This window comes from Pagrus pagrus (assembly GCF_965226575.1).
Source record: "Pagrus pagrus genome assembly, chromosome: 22".
NCBI classification, from domain to species: Eukaryota; Metazoa; Chordata; class Actinopteri; order Spariformes; family Sparidae; genus Pagrus; species Pagrus pagrus.
In genome coordinates, this window is record NC_140204.1 from 19,390,262 (window position 1) to 19,412,682 (window position 22,421).

General features: G+C 41.0%; 1 protein-coding gene across 9 annotated transcripts in view; it reads left to right on the plus strand.

Annotated features, from left to right (window-relative positions):
- The window catches only part of nrxn2b (neurexin 2b), a 665,374-nt gene that overhangs the window by 76,065 nt on the left and 566,888 nt on the right, over positions 1 to 22,421 (plus strand). For 8 of the 9 annotated variants that reach the window (XM_084343882.1, XM_084343879.1, XM_084343880.1 and 5 more), the window contains exon 2: positions 9,743 to 9,874. The exons of the other annotated variant lie outside the window; for it this stretch is intronic. The gene's annotated coding sequence lies outside the window, so the exon portion shown is untranslated. The remainder of the gene's footprint in view (positions 1 to 9,742; positions 9,875 to 22,421) is intronic. 9 annotated transcript variants of the gene reach the window in all.

The window sequence follows — 22,421 nt, forward strand, 5'->3', positions numbered from 1 at the left end:
GTCTCCTTTAATCCCTCTGCCAGGTTTGCACTGGTGTGTTGTTCATACGGGCTGAGTTGCTAGAGAGAGGCTGCTTGATTGCCAGAGTCAGCTGCATTTGCACTAAGGTCATTTTTTTTTCTTGTAGCAGTGATATTCACACTCGGGTGGTGCCGTTTCAAGTGCCGCGGCACAACGCAGAAATTCAGCCGAATTTAGCGCAGAGCAGACAGGAAGAGCAGACACGAAACAACAACAATACATCCGGTTGATTTTCAAAATAAAACACTCCGTGTTGATACAAGCACAAAAACCTCAAAAAAGAGACAAATACGCGCTCTTCTTCTAATCCTTCAGTCGGAAACACTTCGTGTTATGTTTATAACACGTATAACTGCAGTCGTGTGTGATTATGTAATTATCACGGGAATTGTTTCGGTTTCGTTTCTCCAGCTGTTCGGCCGAACTGCGCCGTGCCCGACTCGTCTTTCTCCGTTGCAATATGTAACCAGGAAGCCGAAGTGTTCCCAAGCAGGAGACTTAAGCGATAAGGGAGGGTCTTCAAGCTCTGGTTTCGCGCTAGCGTTAGCCATGATGTAAACGGGCTGCACGTGTAGCTGCAGGCAGAAAATAAACACACGCAACTTCTGCTGTGGAAACTCACCCGTGCACAGCCCTGTACCGAACCGAACGTCCTGTACCGAAACAATTCAATACGAATACATGTATTGTTACACCCCTACTATTGGCAGATAAAAGGAGATTCAAAGCCTTTTTTTGCAAGCAATTACTCAGAGAAATCATCTTCATTTTGTCTGTGTGACCATGCAGTGTTTCTATAGGTGTCTGCTGCATGGCCACAGAGGTTCTTTCTGTATCTGTAAGTAATCAATGTGCTTAGACTGAGGATTGTGAAGAGACGGTGGAAAGGCTATAGAGCCTCCTGTTAGAAATCACTTTCTGACCTCACCCCCTTGGATTTGAGACAATTTTCCCCTACATGCTAACCTACATATACACGAGTGTGACCAGAATGACCAAAAATTCAGGAGCCCTCAGAAATGACACATATCAAAACATAAAAGCCTTACCATAAACATTCATTTGCAAAAAGCATGTAAATGTTGTTCTTTTTGTTGTAGGATTGACACTTTTTTACATTGCTCCCAGTTGAGCAGTAAAGAGGTTGTGAGTATATGATGAGTCGGTCAGCAAACAAATCCTTAATGTTTAATCTCAGATAGTGCTTCAGTTTTCCCATTTGTTCGTCATCAGATGACAGAAAAACAGAAAAGTGAAAATGCATAGTGTAAAGTCATGTGAAGGTATGAAGGTCTAATTGATATTTTATTTTGAAGCCACTGTTCACGAGCCCTGATAATCAAAGTGAAACATACACACGGACGTAAGAATACAAGATTCACAACTGCCCATCTCCTATGAAACAAACTACATCACTGAGCTCATCGACTTCATCTCAGGTTCAACATGATCATCAGCTTACCTTAGCGAACAAACACACCTGAGCTAACATCCATACTTCCTTTTTTATGGATGGATTTTACAAGGTCATAGTCGGTGGATTTTGTATTGATCAGCGGAACCACTGTCTTTTAGCCTTTGCGCTTGGTTTTGGTAGTAAATCCTGAGGCACTGAGTGGTTTCAATTGGCCTCAGAGGCAGCCGGTGTAATATTATTTTATTCCAGGGGTCATAATTTATCCTGTCTATAATATCCCCACTGAGGCTGTTGGGAGGAGGATGCAGTTTGTCTTGCGTGTTCAGGTTGGTTGCTCAAAGAACCCCTGCATTTTCTGTGCGCTTTTTCCGAAGGACAGTGAGCATTAGCAGTGCTTACATAATCTGATCCTTTCTTCTCAACTGCAGTTCTCCCCCAATCCAGCCTGTGTCTCCTCTCCTCCATCTTCTGCATAACCTACTTCTGCCCAGGGGCTTGCAAATACGTGCATTTTCTGTCCCCTTTTTCACAGCTCACTGTGTGTGCGTCTGTGTCTATATGTGTATGTGCACACACAAAGCTTTGTGTCACCTCATATCTTTTCAAACCAAATTCTTGCCACTTTTTTGTTCTGAGTCACAAAGCGGCACCGCATGCCTGTGCATGTTCCTGCTCCCTCAGATTTAGAGCTGAACTAACGGAGACCTGAATCAATGTTTTCAGAGCTGCGTCGGTTCCATTTTTCATCAGTTATTCTTAGTTACCTTCTTCTTTCCTCCTCAAAAGAGGAAAGAGAGCTGGAGAGAGATGGACTTGATACCACTGACTACAAGCGAGAGGAGCTGGATGAGACATCTTTTGTAAGACCCTGCTTTCAACTGTATTGCCCAGATCAATATGCCATCATAGGAAATGCACTGAGTGAATTGAGAGGCCAATAATGAGCTCAGCGAGTCTACAAGGTCTGTGAAATTAAACACATTGCTCACCTGCTGCAGATATCGGTAGGCCTTGACTCTTAGTAATCATATCTGTGCCCTAATGTCAATAGAAATCGCTAAGCTGGAACGTTGAGAAAAATATCCGGACCCCAGTTTATTACTTTATTCAGTCCCCAGGTCTCCAGCGTGCTTGTGCTTCTTTTGATTCCTCTGAAATGTTTGCAACAATACAACCCTGCATTAGCTTTAGCTGGGATATTGAAATGTCAATTCCATTTTATAAATGTGCAACTGTACTGTTGTGATATCCTCTCAAAGTTTTAGCATTTGTGTCTTCCACCCACTCAGCTTACAAGGTATGAAGTCTAAAAGCCAATAAACATTAAAGAGGTTGGTAATAATTACAGATTTTCTTTTAATAAGATTTGTCACTAATGTCACTAATGGTATGTTTATGATGGCTGCAGACAGTCAATACAATCTTAATCAAAAAATTTGATTAAACCTTCCAATTTCATTATTCCCTTCTTGACACTTCCTTGCCTGAATTAAACATTTTGGTATTTGAACGCTGTTGATAAAAATGTATCTGCATTTCCTGTATGAAAGAGCATTTTAGATCCTTTTAAACCACATTTCCTTTATAGTGATGAGTTTTGTTGTTGAGTTTTAATTGTGGTTACATTACAGACCTTCCCACAGCTTTCAGTCTTCGGTCTCCAGTTCTACACACCAGCCCCTTTCACTGGTAGACAGGTGGCTTATGGGTAAATGGAAGCTCAGGAAGGTTGGGAGGTTGGCTTTTTAAAATATAGGGCAGCCTTCCTAATAAGGTGCAAATATCAGGCCTGTGTCATGAGCGTAGCAAATTGCTTTTTGACAGTATATTTAAGATGGTAATCGACTGTCATTTACCACATCCAATTCCCTCCGAATTGCTACGTGTGCCTCAGTGCCCCACCCTCTCCTGCTCTATCTCACGTCCTTTTCTTTCTATCTGGTGTCTCTTTCATTTTTCCTGTCTGATTCTTCTGTAATTCATTGGCGGTGAGAGGGCAATGCCTTCCCAATGCACGCATGCACATGCATGCACATGCACGCATACACGTGCACACACGCACGCACACATACTTCAGGATTTAAATCATAAATCAAGCAATTGTTGTGGGCTTCAGGAGAATGTCATTTGAAAGAGTCATGGCTTCTGTATCTCAGTTTAACAGTGCAACCTGTTTGCACCGCTATTAAGTGTGTTCAAACATTTAAACCATTAAAAATTTTGTTAAATTTGAAAACATGAATATCAAAAACTGGAGCTTTAATGGGCCAGGTACACTCACATGTTTCCCTTCTTTAAATTCATATTCCCACCAACTTTCATTCTAATCAAATCAAATCAAATCAAATCAAATTTTATTTGTATAGCCCAAATTCACAAATCACAGTTTGCCTCAGAGGGCTTTACAATCTGTACAGAGACGACACCCTCTGTCCTTCGACCCTCGATTCGAGTGAGGAAAAACTTGCCCCAAAAAAGGCCCTTTTAACAGGGAAAAAATGCGGAAGAAACCTCAGGGAGAGCCACAGAGGAGGGATCCCTCTCCCAGGACGGACAGACGTGCAATAGATGTCGCATGTACAGAGCAGATCAACGAGATCACAATGTATTCAATTATAAGCGATGGTTGACAGGAGTGAAAGTACACAAAGATGTATTACAGCAATAATGATGAAATGCACATGGAAATGTGATTACTAGTGATAACAGTAGTAATGATCAATGGCAAGGATGGTATGTAGCAATGCAGTACGATAATAGTAGTGGAACGTATGTAACAGAGATGTGACTAATATTAGCGACAGTAGTGGTGGGTGTCAGGCAGGGTCATGGCAGTAGGTGCATCCACGATCAGGCAGGGCCATAGCAGTAGGCGCATCCACGATCAGGCAGGGCCATAGCAGTGGGCGCATCCACGATCAGGCAGGGCCATAGCAGTGGGCGCATCCACGATCCACGACCCGGGCGCGGCCAGGATCCAAGGGAGCCTGTAGGACTAGAAAGCACAAGGACTCCGGGGAAGAAGCAAGTCAGTGACATGCAGAGATGGGGCATGTATACAGGCATAATGTATACAGATGGAGAGGAGAGGAGAGGGGAGGAGAGAGAAGCTCAGTGTGTCATTGTCCCCCGGACTAGGCCTATAGCAGCATAACTAAGAGCTGGTCCAGGACAGGCCTGGGCCTGTCCTGGACCAGCCCTAACTATAAGCTCTATCGAAGAGGAAGGTCTTAAGTCTACTCTTAAAGGTAGAGAGGGTGTCCGCCTCCCGGACCAAAACAGGAAGATGGTTCCACAGAAGAGGAGCTTGATAACTGAAGGCTCTGGCTCCCATTCTACTTTTGGAGACTTTAGGAACTACAAGTAATCCTGCGTTCTGGGAGCGTAATGCTCTAGTTGGGTGATAGGGTAATATGAGCTCCTGGAGATATGATGGTGCCTGACCATTAACAGCTTTGTAAGTGAGGAGAAGGATTTTAAACTCTATTCTTGATTTTACAGGGAGCCAGTGCAGAGAGGCCAGTACAGGAGTAATATGATCTCTTTTCTTAGTTCCTGTCAGTACACGTGCTGCAGCATTCTGGACCAGCTGGAGACTCTTTAGAGACTTGTTAGGGCAGCCTGATAATAGAGAATTACAATAGTCCAGTCTGGAAGTAACAAATGCATGGACTAGCTTTTCTGCGTCTTTTTGAGACAGGATGGGCCTGATTTTTGCAATGTTACGTAGATGAAAAAATGCAGACCTTGAAATTTGTTTTATGTGGGAGTTGAAGGACATATCTTGATCAAAGATAACTCCCAGATTCCTGACGGTGGTGCTGGAGGCCAAGTTAGTGCCATCCAAACTCGCTATATCATTAGATAATGCATCTCTAAGGTGTTTAGGACCAAGTACTATAACTTCGGTTTTATCTGAGTTTAACAGCAGAAAATTGCAGGTCATCCAGGTCTTGATGTCCTTGAGACATGCATGGAGTTTAGTAAGCTGATTAGTTTCATTTGGCTTTATTGATAGGTATAACTGTGTATCATCTGCATAACAATGAAAGTTTATGGAGTGTTTCCGAATTATATTTCCTAGAGGGAGCATATATAAGGTGAATAGTATGGGTCCAAGCACGGAGCCTTGAGGAACACCATGACTAACCTTGGTATACAGGGATGACTCATCATTAACATGTACAAACTGAAATCGATCCGATAAATAGGACTTAAACCAGTTTAATGCGGGTCCTTTAATGCCAATTAAGTGTTCCAGTCTCTGTAGTAGAATGTGATGATCAATGGTATCAAATGCAGCACTAAGATCTAGTAAGACCAGGACAGAGACAAGTCCTTTGTCAGAAGCGATTAGGAGGTCATTTGTAACTTTCACCAGCGCCGTCTCTGTGCTATGATGTGCTCTAAAACCTGATTGAAAATCCTCATATAAACTATTTTTATGAAGAAAGTCACATAGCTGGTTGGCGACTGCTTTCTCAAGGATCTTGGAGAGGAAAGGGAGGTTGGATATAGGTCTATAGTTGGCTAAAGTTTCTGGATCAAGATTAGGCTTTTTAAGGAGCGGTCTAATTACAGCTAGTTTAAAGGATTGTGGTACGTATCCTGTTAATAGAGACAGGTTGATCATTTCTAGTAAAGATGTGCTAATTAAAGATAAAGTTTCTTTCAGCAGCCTAGTTGGGATGGGGTCTAGGAGACAAGTTGTTGGTCTAGATGAAGAAACCATCGAAGTTAGTTGGTGGAGGTCAATGGGAGAGAAGCAGTCTAAATATAAGTCAGAATTTAGAACTGTTTCTGAGGTTCCTGTGTTTAAAGATACAATAGTGCCAGTTGAGGGCAAGCGATGATGGATTTTGTCTCTAATAGTTAAAATTTTATCATTGAAGAAGCTCATGAAGTCATTACCACTGAGCGTTGTAGGAATACATGGTTCAGTAGAGCTGTGACTTTCTGTCAGCCTGGCTACAGTGCTGAAAAGAAACCTGGTGTTGTTTTTGTTTTCCTCTATTAATGACGAGTAATAGCTTGCTCTGGCATTGCGGAGGGCCTTCCTATATGTTTTAAGGCTATCTTTCCAGGCTAAGCGGGATTCTTCCAAGTTGGTGGAACGCCATTTCCTTTCAAATTTCCGTGATGTTTGCTTCAATTTGCGGGTATCCGAGTTATACCAGGGTGCTAACCTCCTGTGCTTTATAGGTTTCCTTTTCAGGGGGGCAATAGAGTCCAGTGTTGTTCGCAATGAGCCTGCAGTGCTATCAACAAGATGATCGATTTGTGAGGAACTGAGGTTAGTGGAGGAGTCCTCTATTATATTGAGACATGGCATTGAGTTTAGTGCCAGCGGTATAATTTCCTTAAATTTAGCTACAGCACTATCAGATAGACATCTAGTGAAGGAGTTTTTGCCTAATGGTGTGTAGTCCAGTAATAGAACTTCAAAAGTTATTAAGTGATGGTCTGATAAAAGAGGATTCTGTGGAGAAACTGTTAGATTTTCAATCTCGATACCATAAGCTAGAACAAGGTCAAGGGTGTGGTCAAAACAGTGAGTTGGTTTATGTACACACTGAGAGAAGCCAATAGATTCTAATAATGAGATAAATGCAGTACTAAGGCTATCATTAACGACATCCACATGAATATTAAAATCACCTACAATAATTACTTTATCTGATTTGAGGACTAGACTTGATAAAAACTCAGAGAATTCAGATAAAAATTCTGAGTAAGGACCAGGTGCTCGATACACTACAACAAATAGAACTGGCTGTAAAGTTTTCCACGTTGGATGTGAAAGACTCAGAACAAGGCTTTCAAATGAGTTATAATTTAATTTAGGTTTAGGAATGATTGACAGACTTAAGTCATAAATAGCTGCAACACCACCTCCTCGGCCGGAGCCTCGAGGAATGTGAGTATTAATGTGACTGGGTGGAGTGGATTCATTCAGGCTGACATATTCTTCAGGATGCAGCCAAGTTTCAGTAAGACAGAATAAATCAATATTACAATCTGAAATTAAGTCATTTACTAGTACAGCTTTCGATGACAGGGATCTGATATTTAGGAGTCCGCATTTAATTCTCTTGTCTTGTTTTGAGATTGCAGAGTTGCTGTTAATTTTTATTAGATTTTCATGCACAACTCCTCTTCTGTGGACTTTTGATTTGATTAATTTAATTAATTTAGGTGGTCGGGGGGCAGACACAGTCTCAATGAAGTTTTGGGTGTGCAACTGATCTAATGGAAGCTCAGAGAAGCGTGTAAGACTGCAGCTCTGCCTCCTGGTCTCAACTCTGGGTTGTCAGGCTGGTTGTTGGCTAATGAAATGGGTTAAATTTCTAGAGATGAGAGCCGCTCCGTCCAAAGTGGGATGGATGCCGTCTCTCCTAATGAGACCAGGTTTTCCCCAGAAAGTCCGCCAATTATCAACAAAGCCCACATCGTTTGCTGGACACCACCTCGACAGCCAGCGGTTGAATGATGACATGCGGCTGAACATGTCATCACTGGTTAGGTTTGGCAGGGGCCCAGAGAAAACTACGGAGTCCGACATTGTTTTGGCGTAGTTACACACCGACTCAACATTAATCTTAGTGACTTCCGACTGGCGTCGCCGGCAGTCATTACCGCCGACATGTATTATGATCTTACTATATTTACGTTTAGCTTTAGCCAGCAGTTTCAAATTTGATTCGATGTCGCCCGCTCTGGCCCCTGGGATGCATTTCACTATGGTCGCTGGTGCCATAATCAGTGGTGTTCTCATGAAAAAAATATAACAAGGCTTGTGTTCCTTCAAAGCACTAGCTGTACTTGCTGTCCTCTTATCCGTTGGTTGAATGCTGCTGGATTGCTGTTTGTCATTGGCCACTCAGGAACCAGAAATGGCCTCTAATTGCACCTGCCATCACCACAATTAATATGCAGAAAAGATGACACAGCTGCTAATGGCCCCCACTTTTTTGTCGGTGCAATTTTCAAGGGGTGTCAATTTATAACAAAATGGTTGCCTTTAAAATGTAAACACTATTGTAGGCTCCTGTACACACAGGCAAGATCCATACTGGTCTAAGAACATTTTTAAGAACGGGATTAACAAATTAAATGCATGTAATCTGTCCTCACAAAACAGAAGATGAGTAACCACACGGGCCTCATGGGCTACTGTCAGCCCATGAGGGAGACGCAGCAATAAAGGGCAGAAGACTGACTGATATGGAAATGGATATGGATACATTTGCCTCCGACTCTGATGGCATAGACTCTTTCCAGGTTTCTAATTAATGTGACAAAGTTTCCTGATTCAAGTTTAGATTTGATTTTAACAAACTAGTCTCAATCTGTACCAGCTGGAACCTAGTAGAGTAGGTCTTTTCATTTTTCTTTAGTCTCAACTACAATTGTTCTGCTTAAAAGCTAAACTTTTCATTGACCTGGGCAACAAACACATTTTTATGTCACATTATGTGGTGGAGGACAGATTATTTTGAGTGAATGGTTTGTACTCATATCCCATTTTTTTAAGCTTAGGAAAGACACAGTGTAATTTTTGTATCTGTCTTTGTAACTCACCTGGCTTGCCAACAAATGTTGTCTTGTTTTTTAGGTGTTCCTGAATATTTGAGCTAAACGGCACAAATAATCTCTTCAAAATGAGGGTCTATTAATCATTAGAAAATTAGCATATTTTAAAATAAACAATCTTTTTTAATATCAATTCTCATTTCTCTCTTCCATCTGCAGTGTAATAAAATTATCCTTAGATTAACTGAGATTTGACGTGGCACAGAGTTGTCTTTTTTGGCCATTATGAGGCACAGCAAACAACAAGTGACTGCTGCTGAATGAGTGTCCTTTTACACCCTCTGGTTGACAGTGGCTCTAGAAAAGGCCCGGTGGTTGTATTGACAACGCAGTGTTCTTTTTAGAATCGCCACAATACCTTTATCAACTGCTTTGCCCACAGTGAGGCACTGACAGGACTTTGTTTCGAACCATGTTGGCTCTCCCTTGTCTGATGGGGTGAAGATGAAGGATGGGGGAAAGGAAACAAAATGCACATTTGTGCTTTTGTGGTAGGGTGGGAGTTGGACGATGGTGAGCAAGCAGACATCTGCATATGCACTGCGTGGCCAGATGACTGCACATAGCTCTCCTTTATTCTGTCATCCCACTTTTGATCTCAAGCCTTACTTTCTTCTTTCTCTTCTCTTCCAACCCTCTCTGTCTTTCTTATGTCCTGTCTCACTCTATCACTTCCACCTCCCCTCTCTCTCTTTCTCTCTCTTCTCCCAGATAAGGCCAGTAAAGCTGCAGGCTGCTGGGCTGGTTAATTGGAACGGGAGAGTCTCGAGGCCTGGCCAGTGAGCCTTGTGCTTCCTACCAAAACATCTCCAGGCACCAAGACAGCCACACGCATGCTGCTGGGTACAAACACACACACACAAACTTAATCGCCCACATTCCCACACGCCCCCAGCAAACATTTTACATTTCACGCATGCAAAGCAACTTAGAACGGGTGAACAGGTAGGGGGTTCAGTATCTCACTCAAGGAAAGAGGAGGAAAACAGCACTTACAGTTATCTAAACTTGTGTACTGTAAACATATGTAGATGCCCAGGGCTGCATATGATTGCACTCTCACATGTATCATCTTTGGCACAAATTGGTGCAACTGTATGTACAAATATACCATCCACAAACACACAGACACAGTAATTTACCCCTCCAGATATGAAGGTGCAGCTATTTTCCCACTCTATACTCCAGTGGCACACACTGATATTTATGTGGGACCACTATCAACCCCACACAAGAAGGTAACATGACAGAGCTTAACCTGGGGCGCAAACAAAACAACAATGTGTTCTGCTTAGTATGCACGTAGGATGGATTCATTTTGAGTTACACTGTCACTGCTGGCCGCACCAGTAGTCTGCAAGCTCTTACGCTTCTGAAAGGTTGGAACTAGGTGGAACCAAAGTGGGATGATGATGGATGACTGGATAAAACAAGAAAGGGAGTTAAAGAGTGTAAGGATGGAGAGCCATGATGGGAAATGAGGGGCATTATGAGGAGGTTAGTGTCAAACAGGGAGGAAAAAGGAGGATGGAAGGACAAACGAAAGAGGTATTTAGTGCTTGGATGAACAGCCATACGCTGATGTTACAGTATGTGTGTAAAATCTCTGAGTCTTTCTCTCCTTCTTTCTCACAACATGATTGGTACATTAGACTGCAGTATTATGAGGCTTGCTGATGGCACGCAGATCTAATGCTGCCCTTGTGTGGAATATGATGTGCGTGTGTGCATGTGATGCCGCATGATTGCGTCTCAAGCAGCATTGCAGGCTAAGTGTCACTGACATCCTCATTCTGTTTTTTCTTCATTTATATCCCTCATTCTATCGTCTCTTTCTCTTCCCTCCCCTTTATTCTCCATTTGTCAGCCATTTTGTTGGCTTGATCAAGAATGTAATGATATCTTTGTTAGTGACTTGCTAACACCTAAAGGTCTGCTTCTGCTGTCACTGGCTTACATGATGCAGCATGTGAGGCTCTGTGTGCCTTCATGTGTCCATTTCTGTTATTTTGTGAGTTGTTTTTATTGCGAGGCTGTTTGTCAGCGATGACATCCACAGAGACAAGTCCACTATGTCTAGTGTCTGTAATTCATCTCTTGGCTAGCCAGGCTAGTTGAAAAAAAACTTCACCTGCACAGTCTCCCCTTCAATATTACTAGCTAGTGGTTATTGACTTGAGACATTTAATTAGGCAAAGAATGTAGCGACAGTATGTTGTTAAGTTTTGTTAAGTTTGGTACGATAATTTTTTCACATCAGTCAGTATCGATATATATATATATATATATATATATATATATATATATATATATATATATATATCACGATATAAGTCAAAACACTATTTCTGTCAAGCCTAAAGGTTCCTTTTTACTACTAAGAGATGTGAAGATATCATAAGGTTAATTTTGGTTTAGATGTTATTTATTTTCTGTCAGAATTGAACATGAACATCAACATTATACAACTGTATTTCAAATAAATGAAAAGGATATATATAATAAACTAAAATCTTAATAGTGCATTGTGCCTGCTCTAGAGGATGGCACTGCTTCAGATGGTAAACAAGACTAGTGGTATTACCTGAATTTGTGGGAACATGCTTTCGACACAGTTTGCAGTGCACCCTACTATGATTCTTTTGGACTTTAAATCGCCAAATTATCTCCACACTGCCTAATTCCTTGGACCCATCATTCAACAATGTCCTCTTCCTCTTTTGAGCCTTGGGCTGTTTCGCCATTTTCTGTCGCTATTTTCTCTTATATCTCACTCCCACTCCTGACGTACTGATGCACACGACTGCAGTAGCCCAAACATTAGGCTCGAGATGAACTGCGCCTTGGCTGGATAGTGCACGAGACCAGGCGGCAGCAGCAGGGAGCAGAACTGAAAAGCTGCGATCAAGTCAGATCTAACAAGATGCAAGTGTTTCTGAGACTTCCTGTACAAAATGAAGGCTACTGGAAAACTGTCTGAGTCCCGTTGATTTACTGTAAATGTAAACAGACACATTTATCAGTATGTACGCAGTCTTCAGTTGTTAATCATGACATCACAGCCTATTAAAACTCTATACACTGTGATTTCTGTTCATGGATCAACCTCCATTTTAGATCAATTCTCATGTAAATTAGCATTATTTTAGTTTGCTGCTGTTTATAAATCATCTGAGCAGACCTGTCTCTCTCAGACTACATTAATAAATGGAATACATTAAAAGTCAAACACAAAGGAAAACAATATATGACAATAGTTTTCATTATTAATCTGTCACATATTTATATTGTTGGGGCTCCATCCCACTTCCCACAAGTTTTTGTGCTGTTAAATATTTTACAGGCTGAATTAGTTAATGTTAATAAAGACAACAATGATTTATTGTGTGCTGTTTATGATATGAATGTGGGCTATTTAGTCTCCACCACGGCCACTCAGCATGTATTCTGGTAACAGAATAGCCTACACCTTCAGAATCAGACAAATAATATAAAACACTCTCCTATTCAGCAAAAATAAAATGTTTCTATAGGTCATATAGTTGAGTCAAAATCTGAACCAATAAGCTGTAAGATCAGATGACAGCCAGGTGTTTGCAGTCAGTGGAAAGCACCTGGTTCCAGGGACTGCGGCCGCCTCAATCCTGTGATATTATCGTTGACCACGTGTGCATGACGTCAGAGCAAGTCGGGATCAAGTTGGACACAAAAACTCTATTCCAGCCACATGTTTGGTTCGGCACGGCGATATTCTCATTATCATTGGCTGTTTGTGTTGATTGTCAACACATGGATGGAATGAGTTCAATTGATGTTATCGGCCATGTCTTATATTTCTATCGAGGAAAAGTTATTTTGTGATAATTATCATTATCGCCCAGCACTAACCACATCCCCTTAATGCTTTTCCCAAACTCACTCTCTGTGACTGCCCTGTTTTTTCACCCTCACTACATTTCAGCTTGCTGAGCAAATTCATTTACTCCCCATGAATTCACCCTGTCAAGGTGTCACTACAATAAGAGCAACAAGGAGTCCTGCTAAAGTCACTATTAATCTGGCTGTTACAGAGCTAACAGGAAGGCTAAAGCCCTTGATCTGTTTCATTAGCATCTCCTCATCAGGGCTAAATGCAGTTAGCACTAACAGCCGGGGCTAGTCACCAGCGGCTTACAGCTGATGAGGCTGATCAAAGGCAGTTGTCTGATGTAGAATAAAGGCCTGCTCACCTCTGTGTTAGCTCACGTGGTTCACTTGACAAGGAGGACTATGTCGTGGAGCTCAGCTTTCAACATACTGATCAGTTAATTTTTTTTCACTCAGCTTTAAGGTACTGTCTCCTTAATTTCTTCTTTGAAATGTAGGTTTGTTCTTTGTTAGTCTTTGTAATTCCTCTTCCCCTCAATCCCTGACTCATAAATCTGTCGCTTCATCCTAGAGCTACATTATACTGATGTCCCACAGTCAGAAAGTTGTGTCTTGTTCTTATTAGTAGCTTTCTAGTAGGAAAGGTGAACAGCAACAGTCTTGAAGAATGAAACTTGGAACACAATATTTCAACCTAGAAATCTGACATAACATCAAGATCGTGGCACAGACTGTAAACAGCACATGATTCAGAAAATATGTAAAATATTGACCTAATATTAATTTACTAAGGCTGACATGAATGCTTTGAGGCCTCAAAGGTTCTACCATTGCCATGGTAATCATAATCTGATTGGTTATATGTCATGGGTAATAGCATATCAACAGTAAAGGCTACTGTGCCACAGAGATTGGAGCTTCTCTGGTAAGCAAGCGGAGCTGTGTGTCAAAAAAATAAGCAGATATTGTCCAAGTTGCAATAAACATCACAGCAGCACTAAAACTGTATTTCACATTATGATGGTTAAATTTAGCAATGAATTCAAGGTTCACAAACATGCTGGGTGGGATTTGTTTGGGTATCATAAAAGAACAGTACCAAAGTAATATTACCCGTTTCTAAAAGGATTTCAGCCGTATTATTAGTAACTGTCCACTAACATATTCCCATCCATAATTAAGTGTTTGTCTTGCCAATGTGCGTCTTTCACCAGTGTGCCACCAGAAAGAATCCCCCTGAGGAAGAATTGTGTTGGTGGAATGCCAGAATGGCTGCAGGGTCTCTATGTTTTCGAAATGGGTATGCTCCCATTACTTTGAGTTTAGTAAAGGATAAAAACATAATAACATGCTATTCTAATTTGGGTGATTGTAATACATAGTGGTAACCCTTGCATGTGAATGCATTAATGTGCGAGATCTGGGGCCTCATTTATAAAACCTTGAGTAGAGTTCATCCAAAAGTGCTATGCAGACAAAATACAAACTCGAAACGTGGCGCACCTTTTGCAAGCTTCATGTAACGCCCATAGTGCTGTTTGTTAACTATTTGCATTCAAGTTGTGTTTAAACATTTAAAACAACAAATGGGACAATTTCTATTACATTTCGTTGCTGCGTGTTGGTGCTGCAGCTTGCAACCTGTCAGCAGGTTAGAGTTAAAAGAAACAAGACTTGTTTTATGTCACTTAAGCTGTACACTGAAAGATAATAAAATGAAAATTACACTGTATTGTAATTGACAGTGAATGGACCATTATCTCACCAACAGTTCTGCAACAAACGGGTGCTAAAAATATATGTAACATAAGCATACATACATATCCTGGCCGAGGCACCATTGACTGAAACTAAATTTCCATATATACTGATTAATTATTACAGGACATTTTGAGGGCTTATTATGCTTCAAAATATATCCTAGTTTGTATTTATTATCCCAACTCATGTTTTGTTTGTTTGTGTGTATGCAATCAAGGTTAAGGTTTGTTTATTCCTTTTCAGGATGGATGGCTCAGATTTCAATTGCTTTTGCAAATAAACTCCACACATATATAACCATATATAAAGGTTAGAGGTAATTTTTTAATTTATTTTACACAAAAGTATCGAATTCAAACCGTTCCTGCTTTTATATCCCTCTGCCATCAGAGTGGCAGCTTCTCATTTCCCCAGTTTATGTGTTTACGCATGGGTCAGAGTTTCTGTGGAGGACCGCACTCCTGCCGTCGAGTCTAAAATTGAAACGTTGCCTTGAAAGTGGTTTATGAATGTTAATGTTAATAAATGAGGCCCCTGCTCTCCAAAGGAGCGCCTTCAATAGACTATACAATATCAACAACTACAATTTAAGCTTCCGTGCTTTGATATGAAACAGTAGTAGTGTAATCAGTAACATATTACTCTACATAGACAGTATTATTTAGGGCTATATCTAACGATTATTTTATATTGCTCAAATAATATTACAATGAATTTACCCGAAACAACAAACTTGTCATTTATATTTCAATATTTTTATTCAGTCATCTTCAATCATCAACAAACAAATATGACAAATTATGTCTGCAGAGCATTATTCCCCAACAAAAAAATAGCCCATTTTTAACTGGTAATCTGTGTAATCCTAATATATATTACGTTTGGATGGGGACAGAAAATAAACAGGACTTATATTCACAATTGATCTGGTGACAATGCAGGCTTCATTTTAATGAGGATTGTCTGTTTTGGCTGTAGCGATGCGTGGCGCAGGGGGTTTAGCAAAAAAACGCAGCCGGCTGTGGCGGAAAAGTTGAAGCCGACTCAACTTTGGAGAAACGCAGCCTGACGTCATAAACTGGCGATCAGGAAGGTGTGTTATCTAGCATGGATAAATACTACAGAGGGAACACAACAGACACTTCTCTGTGTAGTGTTAAGTTTTACTTTCACTTTGGTTCGGTCTTGTGCCCCAGTTTAAAACATAGCAATGATCTGCATCATCCTGGTTGTTTAATGTTATTATTAATCCAACGATGGGGACAAACAGTCACTAGTAGGATCAGCATGCCAGGAGCATAACATTGCAGCTTTGTCTTTTGGCAAACTGATCAGCGGGGATCCATGGAGTGACTCCCACACCGCAACACTGACATGCGGCTTGTCACAGCACCGCTGGATCCAATGTGAATCCAGCTGCCCCGGGATGCTTCCGCAAGTGCTCGAGCATGGTGGTAGTACTACTTACATCCTCCGCGTCCACGCGCGTTGCGTAAATCAACGTATTTACGTCGATTACATTGACACGCCGCACCAGCACTAGCATTATTGTAAAGTATTACTTCCAGATGAAAGTAATTTGTAATATGTGATGTATTATATTTTGGAAGTAACTTACTTTTCAGGATAGCCCTACAAATTGTCTGTCAGTAATTAACAGTACACAATTTCAAATGGTAAAATTGCACTTAGTTACTAACAGTTTACTTATTGGCTAGGTCAGGGGTCAGCAACCATTACTATCAAAAGAGCCATTTTAGCCGTCCCTCGCCAAAAAAATCTGTCTGGAGCCGCAAAACATATTTGTGCCTTATGATGAAGGTAACACAGCCTAGAAAGTCTAAATTAGCCTAAGAAGATTATTAATAGGCCTAAATGAGCATTCATTCATATTTTCACATCATGTGGCAACTCTGCAGTGGGCTAGTTATGCTTACAGTATAAGGTACTTGAACTTTGCATTTCCATTTCAATGATGCCACGTTTTGGTGCATTTATGAAATAAAAGAACTAACCTACAATAAATAGAAATAGAGTAGCAATACAGAGCTATGTATGCAGACCTACTTAAGTCCTCCCTGTGTTTGTGAAAATGTACAAAATAAAACGTAGCCTCATTTGATAATAAATAAAACAAATAGCAGCAGCCTAGATTTGAAAACACAGGACAGTTTAAAATTTATTTTAGTCCATTTCAGTTAATCCTTCTTTTTTTATCCTCAGCCACATACGGCAATCAACCCTGGGCTTGAGCATAAAACACAATCATATTAACTCAGGATCATTCAATTAATCACAACTTGATAGAACGGATACAATTCTGTGTGTATGCTATGCATTTTTACTGTTGGAGAATGTAAGGCCTAAAAATGTGATGATGATGAAAAAAAAAAAATATTATTCATTTCCATGTAAAATGTCAGAGCCACAGGTTGCAGACCCCTGGGCTAGGTGATATCAAGCATCACTGTCTTGACCCTAGGACACATATAGATGCAAGAAAAAGAAAATCTAGCAGTGTTTTGTATTTGCTCCCTGGTATTGCCAAACATGTCCATGGGAACACACAAATGTTTACAGCTTCCTTTGTAAATGTCTGACTTCAAAACCTGCCACTTCTCTCATCTCCCCTTCCTACCTTCATCTACAATTTTAGAAATGTCTTGGCACCAGCCTTCTCTTCCCATGTTTCTCTTTTCAACGTCCTCTCCTATCGCTCCTTTTTTTTGTTCTCCATCTTGACCAGGAATATCAGAAGTGGCTCAGCGTGCCTCTCTGGTTAATTAGAGCACAGCAGCGGCAGCAGCAGCCTCATGCTGACGGATGGTACACTGCTGGGTTTCTCACAGGCCAGGATTAATGGCTCCTGCATGACCAGGGTGTGTGTGTGTGTGTGTGTGTGTGTGTGTGTGTGTGTGTGTGTGTGTATGTATGTGTGTGTGTGTGTGTGTGTGTGTGCGCGCTTGTTTGCATGTTGGAAAAGTGTGTATAATGCATGCATAGGTATATTTGTGCATAGGAAAACGATTTGCATGTGTAAATATTTGTGTGAGCTACACCTCTATTATCCTTTGTCTAGATTATTGTGCTGTATAAATATTTCATATGCTTTAGCCGTTTTTATTGCACTTGAAAAGTGTTTCTGTGTCTATTTACAATTCTAAATAAGCTGTCCTCCCTTACGAGGGGTACCAAAAAAAAAAAAAGAAAAATTCACAAGGCTGAACTCTGTGTAGCACTGGTGGGCAGTGAGGTATTCAAACCAGACTTCATCTGATTGTCTATGAGTGGTGTGTTTGTGTAAGAAGGGAGATGAAAGCCTGGCACAGCTTCACACAACAGGTGTAGTCTGGTCTGTGGGGAATCTGAAGACCTTGGGCCAAGGCGGAGCTCTGCAAGAGACAGATTAAACACCCAAATACACACAAACTGTACATGGTACAGCAAACTAGAGAGCAGAGTACAGTAGATTCATGACCGCTATACCCAATTTTACAGATTATGTTTTGTTTTAGGATGTTAGCATTCACTCAAGGATGGAAAACCAATTTGCAATTGACACTTGGAGAATAAATGAAGTGAAAATGCAAAATTTTGTATTTTCACTTCATTCGTCAATATTTCCGTTTCAGTTTTTCCAGTTTACTGTATTGTTGTCCCTCTGCTAATGCCTGCTTAGATCAGCTGCTATGGGCATGAAACCCATTACTACTGGTCAATTTAACATAACTTTCTGTTGTGGCAATTTCTGAGTACTTCCAATTGGAGCATTCCGCATAGACAATTTTGTGCCAGCCACATAAATAAAGCAAACTCTGAGGTATTCTTTGTTGCTGTCAACAACATCTACTCTTTGTCACAAGTGAAGAATAATATAATAAATGGGACAGTTTCCACTGCAGTATGGATGTAGCCAAAGACTCTTAAATAGTTGGAGCAGAGTTTCTGTCAAAATCGTGCCAACATTCCCCATGGGATGATGTGAGAGGAAATGGGTCGGTGGTGGCTCACATGACCGTGCAGCTATCCTGAGGGTTGCAGAGCTTCGCTTGGACAAGAAGTCAGGTCAGGGTGTATAAGGCTGAGTACAGATTGCTCTTTCAGTCAAGTTTCCCAGCTCTGCTGCAGCTCAGCCGAGCACTGTGAGCTAGAGAGCTGTTCTTTTTCTTGAGGAAAGAATTGAGGCAGATGGATGTCACGCTAGCAGTTAGGGAAAAAATGGCAAACATGTTATTTTTGGATTGAAACTGGACCGAAGCTGGATGGTACATGTCATTTGTAAAACAATGCTGCAGCCAAATGCTTTTGATGACACATTGTTGACTACAACTGTGACAAAAATCATAATCTCAAATGCAGGCATAAATATAGACACGCACAAGCTCGCACTATACACACTCCAGATGAACACTGCACTGTCACACACGGACAGTTGCTTTTGCTGAATGCATCCAGCTGCACACGCAACTAGAATCAATCACAACCTCATGCACACACACACACACACACACACACACACACACACACACACACACACACACACACACACACACACACAAAGTACAACCCTTGGAGCTCTAGTTATCTCTTGAGGCTTGTTATGTTTCCTCAGTGTCCTTGGGATTTAATAGTACCATCAGGCGAGCCTGCCAATACCCCCTATTAACTAGCAAGACAACGCATGGAGGATAAACTGAAACTCAACGTAGTAAACCTTCATAAACACATCATTGTGAAAGGAGCAGGAGAATGCTGCTTCTGTCTGTAGTGGTAGAGAGTCCCCAACCAGACAGAAATAACTCAATGAATATTCAATTTGGCCAGGGAATATTCCAAAACTATTTACCCATAAGGGACATAGATGTGATTAAAAGAATGGTTGATTAAACAAGCGTAAGCTCTCAAATTGTTCTCAAAATTGCAGGCTGTATGCTCATAATGTAGTAGACATAGTCTGCATATTAGTGAGAAGCTTTTCCTCCAGTATATTTAGTTGTACATTTAGGATGGATGTCTTCTTCTCCCAACTGCTGTGAATCATGTGAATCGAGCCTGTTGATTTACAGTAGCATATATATGTGTATATGCTAGTGTGTGTGTGCAAAGAGAGACAAACATGTGCTAACATGCAGATGTTCTGTCACTTAGAGACCAAAATAAACCGGCCTGTTTTTATCACTCCTAGGGGCATGTTTTGGCCTGACGCATATTGGAAGACATTTTGTCTGACAGCATCTCACATTATCAACAGACTGACATACAGTAAGTCATGTGTTCTTTGCCCATGATGTGTACACGTAAGATTTTGTGAAGAGAAGAGTGCGTATCATGAAGAATAACACATAACACATATATAAACAGTGGCACTCATCTTTAGTAAGGGACATGTATGTGATCCTTGACTGCTGGACCTTCTGCATCGCAGTTTCACAATCTCTGTCCCATCAACAACTCTGACTGCATATAAAAAAATGCATGCACTGATATTAAACTGAGGAGGACGGTTCATAAAAAGTATCATTGTGATCAAAAAAGGGGGGGTTGAGAGGGTTGAAATACGTCTTTAATGAGGAAAATATTAATGACATGACCTGCAGTGATCCTCCAGCAGCAGAAACCATATGTATCTCTACCTTAACATGCGCATTTGCACACAAGGAACTTTATTGATTGTTTAAAACTCCCGACTCGCCGACAGGATCGGTTAGTATTTCATGTTAATTTATGCTCTGTGTTCCTCTACACATGGTCAGATTCATACAGTAAAATAGTTTGGTATGTGTCATTAAATTTGCGACAGTGTGACAGCATGGAAGCGTTTAAAATGACAAAAAAAACGACCAAAAAAACAAAAAACTAAAGCAGCCTCTCAAATCATACAACCATAGCGCACGTGCGTCTTGAACTCACCTATGTAGGCCCGTCTTACTTTTTGAATAATACGTCTTTTAAATAGCAGGAAACAGACTGCACCATTGACTGTAGACCTGCCTTGTGTTGGTCTATGGCACAGTCACTTTCTGCAGCCTCAAGATAGCATTAAGTGCGATCAGTGCGCCTGACCACACCTCACTTTGAGACCAACACGCCCCAAGTGCATTTGCTATTTACACAACGTGGCCACTAGGCGTGAAAAAGAGAACTGCATCAGTTTGAAACTAGCAAGGACACTTGCGCTGTGCTGAGCCTTGCGCCAAGTGTAAGATAGAGCCCTTAGGGTTATTTTGCCTTCAGAAACACAAAAACTGTAGGTCTGGAAGCCACACATTCAACTCAGACAGTAGATCACATCTCCAGCTGAAATTTTTAGGAAGGTGGCTAGTAGGACAGTGACAAAGCATGGCAGCCAGCGTTTTTTCTTTGCTTTTTTCAATCTTTTATGTACCAGTTGAGATGCATCACCACAGATCTACGCTGCTGCAAGCAACCATTGTGCCTCGTCACCAACAATGTGTTGATTTCCACTAAAGTGAGAACACTAATTGACTATGCTGTTTGTCATCAAAACCCACCCATTGCTAAGACTGTTATTATATTTGCATGACAGGATGAAGCAGCAAACAAAAACATCACCCTTTTGTTAAAACTGCTGGATCGCTTAAAATATCACTTGATAAAAGGCCATCAAATGTGTGTAAATGTATGCAGTGAATTTGGAATGATACAGTGTCTATTTTTTTTCCGTTCAGTTGCCTATACAAATGTTCTCCCAACCTAAGACGCTGGAATGCCAAGCATGATGTGATCTGTACTTCCGATTGTCAGACTACATCCTCACATGTTCTATTTGAAGGCAGCATTACTTTCTCTTCCTTGCCAATATAAACATCACTAAGAAAAAAATAGCCCTAATATTATTTGTGTTCCTCCCTCTTCTGTTTCTCACAGCTCTATCTGTCCCCTCTGTCCTCCCTCATCTTTCTCCATTGACGTTAAGCCTCGCCCCTCTGAGATCATGATCATGCAGCCTTTCTTTCTCTCTCTCTTTGTCTGTGTTTCTAACACATTTCTCACACTCCCTCCCCTGCTTGTAAGCTAGCGTCATCGCTGTTGTCACTTTGAAGCCAGGCAGGATAGCCTTGCCTTAATTGTAGACTGTCTGATGGAAATTAAATCGCTCTCCAGAAATAATGGCTACGAATTAGGCTGAGCCCCAGGGTCAAGACCTGCTATTCGGATAGCTATTGACTCTGCAACACTCCACTGTGAATCGCATTTGATGTAATGATGTGTGTCTTTGTATATGCATGTCCATAGTGTGTTAGCACCACACTGGAAGGGTATGATTTATCAAATATACGCTATTGCTGATTGGCCAAAAAGTGTGTGTGGGTGACAGCTCCCTTCACTGCGTATGAAACCATTATGTTAAGGTTCAGTACATTGCTTGACATATCTATTGACATGACAGAAAGGGAACAGATGAAATAAGACAGCCATATTGCCCAGGCCCCTCTGGGAAGTTTGGAGCCATGCAAAACACAGAAAGCTTATTTATTGCTTGGCTTTAGACAAATTCTTTTTTTTTTTTGATGCGTCAGCTTTCAACTGAAAAGAGCATAGGGCTTTTTATATATGGTGCATGAATCGTATCTAAAACTGCAGGCGAAAGCAAACTAAAGTAGCAAAGTAAATGCAAGATAAAATAAATTAAATAACATGTAAATAACTTCTAACACTATCAAGAGAGTACTGTAACTGCTGATTGACCAAACTTAGAATGGATGACATTGTTCTGCACACATGAAATGCACTGGAACAT